Consider the following 6,672-nt stretch of genomic DNA (forward strand, 5'->3'; position numbering starts at 1 on the left):
GATTTAACAAGTACAAATGCTCTAAGGTAGCAAAGAGCTTGGCATATGTTAGGAACAAAAAGAACTCCATGTTGTTGGAGTTTACTGAGTGAGCAGGAAAGGGGTACAAGATAAGGTTGGGGAGGTCGGTAGGAGCCAGATCATACAGGGCATCAGGGTAATGCTGTGAACAGCTGATATTCTTCTCCCTGAGAGTGGAAGTCACTGGAGAGTTGGGTATAGGTATTGAAACAATAATAAAACAAAAATAGTCTAGCAACTTCATCTACATAGATATCATAAGATCATAAAACCCTTTGCTGAAATCAAGATACACATTTTAGAAGCTACAGGATTAGTGATTTTTTTTAAATAAAAGAATTTATTTTTACATTCTTAGCCCAAGGTCAGAGTCATTGCAAACAGTGAAGAGAATTTGTAGCAGAGATAGTGGTAGACGAGGCCTCCCTACACTCATTCACCACTGAGACGGGGATTCAAGGAAGGAGGTTAACCAGGCAGGAGAAAGGCATCCTAAAAAGTGGAGGAAAGGCTAGTTTAGGAGACAGAGAGGCCTTAGTTCTACATCCCAATCTCTTTACACCTGCCTCAGTTATCTCATCTCTGAACCTGGAAAGTTAATATCCTGCCTATACATCCCACAAGGATTTCGAGAAAATTAAATGAAATAATGCATGTGACAGTAACTTGTGTACTCTGAAGTATTGAAACACTTCAAGTATTGTCATTTTTGAGTAAACTACAGAAGCTATATTGTGGGAGGGAAGATGTACAAATATTAAATAATAATGAATTAATAAATATGTGTTGAAAGCTCTTGTACTCATGTTGTGCAGCCCAGTGATAATAAATCAATTTGATAAATGCTTATTTAGGACCTGTTCTGTTACGGCACGGTGATAGATAAAGCAAGTGGCACAGCTGCAAGTAAGGCAGCAGGAGACCAGGAGGCCCAGAGACTCCCACTCAGGAGGTAAAATCCTGCTGCGGAATGAGGGACCGTGAAAGAGGGTGTGGGGCTCTGGCTGCAGAGTCTGCACAATCTGTAATTTTCCTACTGGTTGTGAAGTGTCCCAGTTGTAGCAACTAGGACCGGGGAATCTAAATAAGAAGGGAACCCACATGAAAGCTCTTTCTAAACTGGCAAGGGTATACAATAGCATGGTTCGATGAGGGAGGTACTAAAAGATGAGCTGATATCAGGGAGCTAGGTCTCAATTTTTTATCTAATGTTTCATCCATCTCCAAGTTGCTTATGAATGTCCCTTTGCCTTAAAATGATACTGAATGCACTCATTTTATTCTTACCTTTGCTGAACCTTTTCCCCTCAGCCATTGCAACTACACAAGTGATCAGGTATGTTTTGCTGCAAAACCAACACATGCCTCAGAGTAACCTCATCTCCATTGCCACATGCCAGTTCACTCAGGACATTCAAGGGCATGCTAATACACACGGCTCAGCACAGATGGAACTGACCTCCCGGTCCACAATTAAAGTAGGAATGAACACCAGATAGGTAGAAGTTATAACTACTCCCCTAAGTGAAATAATAAGACAAAATGACACTTTTCATTCTTTAGGAAGGACTTTAACCCAAGGTTGCGGCTTCATCGCAGTAATGGGGGAATTACACGCATTGAACCCACAAAAATCAAAACTGCTAATTCACAAAAGTTCACCTGCCTGCAAATTATATTCCTATTAGCCTTTCTCTTTTCTTGGTGACTGGTCAATTATATTAGGGGTCTTTCCTCTTCTGTGTTCAGTCCTTATGCTGTGATTGGCTAAAGTCAAAATGCCAGAAAGAACTTCTTGCTGTTGACCAAAAACAAGCCACCAATACACCAAAGAATCTTAATTGAATGAACCAAATTTATTTCCTCTAAGAAATTAGGAACATTTTCTCAATGTTAAGCATTTTTAACTGTATCTTCTTCTATGTCCAGACCAGCAGAAGCTAAAAACTAGTAAAAAAAAAAAAAAAAAAAAAAAATCTTAAAAATCAAATTGCTTGTCCTCTCCCTCCTTCTTGGGGCATTTTAAAATTTATAATCTCTTTGACATTTATCATAGACTTACCATATGTTATGTCCCATACATCATCTTCAATGTATTCCTTATGGAAGTTTCTTGCATTCCATAGTTTTGTAGTAAAATCATATGTATATTCAGTTGAAATGTCTATAGCTCTAAGTATATTTTTCATGTGCAATTAGATATTTTATAAAGCAATTTTTGAGGATAATGATAAAATCACTTATTACTGCAAACGAAAACACCCCAAAAACTTAGTGACTTAAAACTTAAAAAACAACAACAACAACAAAACAACAACCGTGGTCTGTCAGCTGGGTTAAAGGCAGGGTCATGAAGTTCAAACACAGCTACTATGGAGCAAGTTTTGGAAGAGAGGGCATGTGGCTTGTGAAATACCTCTAAATTGTCAACTACAACTGTAATTCCAAGGAAGAGAAAACAGGGCGATTTGAGTGTAAACGAAATGTTCAAGTAAAGAAGGAGTTATATTTAGTACTGTGTGTGGGATAAAAACGAGCAAGAAGAGCACAGCCATAGAAGATACATGAACTGAAGTAAGCAAGGAACAGAGAAAGGGACAAGGAGATACAAGGAGATAAGGAAGTTCACCCTAGGTGAGGTCACTGAAAGGTTTGAAATATTGGATACATAATTTAAACTTGGAAAAGAGAAGTCTTGTTGAAGATTTGGAAACAGGAGGAGGTCAAAAAGGCAGGAGAGAAGCTGACAGTCAATCACTTAAAATAAGTGAATGAGCAGTGAGTGTTTCCTCTGTGCCAGACCCTGTGCTGAGCCCTGGGATGCTGTAATGGTGTGCTTCTAGAGCATCTGAAGGGCATGCACTGCCTGGAGTTCGGCCAATGGACGCTACTCCTGCATGTTATTGCAGGGAGAATGACAGCAAAGTCAGACAGCTCAGTGAATGAAGGGGGGTGGGGGGGAGGCAGATGAGAGAGCAACATCACCTTTAGGGTGAAATTTTACTTTTCATTCTTTGGTTTTCTCCACTTATAATTAAGGATGAAATATGGGTAATGCTTTACTTCATTTGAAGAGGCCTGAGGCATGCAAGGTTTAGTTTTATTTTAGAATGTCAAAAAAAAAAAAAAAAAAAAAAAAAAAGCCTGGCTGGTGTGGCTCAAGAGGTTCCAGTTCAATTCCCAATCAGGGCACATGCCCAGGTTGGGGGCTCAATTCCCAAGGTGGAGAATGCAGGAGGCAGCCAATCAATGATTCTCTCTCATCAGTGATGTTTCTATCTCTCATTCCCTCTTCCTTCCTCTCTGAAATCAATAATATATATATATATATATTAAAAAAAAAGAACCAGTGTCAAACATAAACTTTGTGGCATGGCCTCCAATAATTTCCATGGAGTGAGAGCCTTATTCATGGAGTGCAGTAGACAATAATAACACTGACTGGATGTTTATTATGTGCCAGACACTATTGTACAGGCTTCACACAAATTAACACATTTAATCCTCACAGTAACCAAATGAGGTAGATACTCTGTTCATCATTCCCTTTATACAGATGAAAAAATTGAGGCATAGAGAATTTAAGTCCCTTGACCAAGGTTACACAGGTAGTAAGCAGTGGAACTGTTCTTTAGACCCAGAATATCTGTTTCCAGAATCCATGCAATATAGTGCCTCTTAATTGCTTTTTAATTTTTAATTTATACCTATTGGCAATATTGGCTGACTGTCCTTTTATATGTCTATCAGCAGCAGCTCTTCTAGCTCGTAGGATAAAAGCCAAAGATGCCTATTCTCACTACACTGCGGGGGTGGGGTGGGAGGGGGGGTGCAGGGAGGGAATTAGAGCCTGTCCTGGCTGACCCTTCAGTGAGAGCTTAAACATAGAGCTTAAAGCTCAGGCCATCTAAGGGATCTAACACTCTCCCTGAGATGCGAGACAGCCATTTTACTCTTAGCAGATGCCAGGCTCATCTCTGCTTACTGCTCTGCTGCCTCAGCGCCACCACACACACACACACACACACACACACACACACACACACCACTCAGTGAACCAGCCTATTGAGTCTCCTCATTGTTACAGGTGGCTGGCACATCCAGCTCTCCCCGAAATCCCCCCCCCCCCCCCCCCACCCCCACCCCAGATCACTTCCATCCTAGCTACCAAAAGCTTACTTCAACTTCTGTGCCCTTCTGATGCCTCACTCTTAGGATGGGAGTTCATGGTTTTGCCAAGGAACTCCCTGCTTGTTCAGGAACCAGGCAGGCATCTCACTCCTGGACTGGAGTGGCCAAACTTGGGCCACCTTTGTTGGTGGCTGTTTTTACTGTAGCTGAGCCCTCAGCCAGATGCTAACATCAGCATTGCTGGGGGAGAGTCGAAGCTCATTGCCCTGGGAAAACAGGCCAAGCCCAAATTTTTTCAAATTTCCGTTTTCAAAGGCTCAATGTCAGTATTATGAATATCAAAGTTTCAAGTTTCACTGTCCCATGTAAGTTGGCAAGCCTTGGCCTTTGTACATGAATCATGGATAAGATGGTGTTGAATGTAGGCCTTCTGAGTTACAAGAAACAGAGAGCCACTCATGATACATTTAAGAAAAGAAGGGTTTTGCTATAAGTCTCCATATGGATTGAAAATGGAACTGAGGCAGATCTAGGGACCAGTGGGCCATCAATCCCTCAGAAGATGCCTGATTTCTAATGTGTTACCATGTTTCTCTTTCTCTCTCTAGGCGAGTTTCCTCTGCTATTATTTTATTTTCTCTTTGACTTTTGCAGAACACATTGAAAATTAAGTTCCTCTGAGTCATAGTGGGTCAGCTTCTGCTCCAAATACTTCCCAAGTTCCTTCTCTTGGCATTTTTTCCTTCACATTTCTGAAAAGGGAATACACCTCTTTTGAACATCAGGTGTTACAAGTCAATCTTGGCCTGGGTTCTCTCTCCTGTTTTCTTTCTCCCTCTCCCTCTCCTTCTCCCTCTCTTTCTTCCTTTCCTTCTCTGTCTTTCAAGTACAGATTGCCTCACTAGGAGCTACTATGGGCTGGTAGATACTATAAACATGTTTAATGTAGATGGGATATTTGAGGCTGAATGAAACAAGCTCTTGGTAACATGGCATTAACATTATAAATCTCCACAATTAAATTAAAGTGACACAATTTTTAAAAGTTTAATGTTCAAATTTACAATCATTTCTAGTCAGCCTTTATTTTAATCTTTAAGATGTAAGATTATCCATATTTTTCAAAGTTAATTCTTCAATAAAATCATGTACTATTTTGGAAGAAAGCAGATTTTTAAATGAGTAAATTATCAAAGAAATATTCAGTACTACTTACAATCTCTTTCATCTTCTTAAGCTTCAAAAGTATCCTCAGCTTTTTCAATTTTTTTCCCTAGAGTTTGAGTTCCACTATCTCTAACCTTGCTTTAATTTAGCCCAAATGATCATTACAAATGAAACTGCCAGAAGCAACAAGAAATGTTCGAAGGACTTATTATTATTTGGTTTCTAACTTAGGAAGGATCTACAAGGCCAAGGTTCAAAAACAATATCCTCTAAAGATAATTTGTGGAAGAGAAATACAAATTCAGAGATGAAGATATATTTTAGCAATAAAAGGTGAAGTAGCATTGGCTACAAAGAATGAGTTTTCATGATTTTAATTTAAAATGTTCTTACCAAAATCTAATCCAGAGTATCTCCTTCTTCCAAAGACAGATTTCCATGGCAATTTTTGAAATTTCTTGTTCTAGATAATCATTTCTTCTTGCTCACAGCCCCCTTTTGGAGAACCTTTCCTACTCATATCTCTGAAGGATAGGACTCATCCCTTTGGTAATTAGACCAATAGTGAGATGTGAGTCAAGTTAGGTCATTCATATTCTCCTAGAAATTTGAGAAATTGAAACATAGAGACCTGATCAATCGACATGTTAGGCTCCGTAGATCGAATATAATTAACTGGTAATAGAATTAGCTTTATAGCCAAATTAAAAATGTAGCTAAATGCAAAGTTAAAAGTAGCTGAAATTATGGTGAAACAGACCTAAAAAACCTGTGGAAGAAGCTGGTTTCCCCAGGGAAGTGAAGCCAACATGCGAGGAGAAGTGAAGAGAATATTCTGAGGAAGAGCAAGAGAAATGATCTTCCTGAAGATGAGATCCTAGAGGTCCCCAGCTGTGTCATTAATCATAGGATTTCTTCAGACCGTTATAATAAATTCCTCCTTATTTCACCTCGCTTGAGTATGTGTGTGGGTGTTTTTTGCTTTTTGTTTTTCTGTAATGAGATTAAGATAATTCTGTTTTTATGTGCATGTTTTTAATCTGGATGAAGATTGGATTTAGGATGTCTCGGTGGACAGAATGGGTTGGCCTCCACTCCTGCCAGTGCCCCCTGAAGAAAGTTGAAGGCAAACACCAAAGCATGCATATCTTAAATAATTGCAAAGAACAGGAGTTTCACCCAGAATGGGATTTGATGAGTAACTTCTGTGACTGAGATGGAACTTAATAGAAATGCTTTTCCCAATAAGAGGGATGATTCAGTCATTGCAATTGTTCAGCAAATTATACTGAGCATCACTGTATGAGCTAAGTCCTTGTGAACGGTTCTGGAGCCCTTAGGAGATTAGGCAAG

Source organism: Pipistrellus kuhlii, unplaced genomic scaffold (genome assembly GCF_014108245.1).
Source record: "Pipistrellus kuhlii isolate mPipKuh1 unplaced genomic scaffold, mPipKuh1.p scaffold_m20_p_1, whole genome shotgun sequence".
Taxonomy (NCBI): domain Eukaryota; kingdom Metazoa; phylum Chordata; class Mammalia; order Chiroptera; family Vespertilionidae; genus Pipistrellus; species Pipistrellus kuhlii.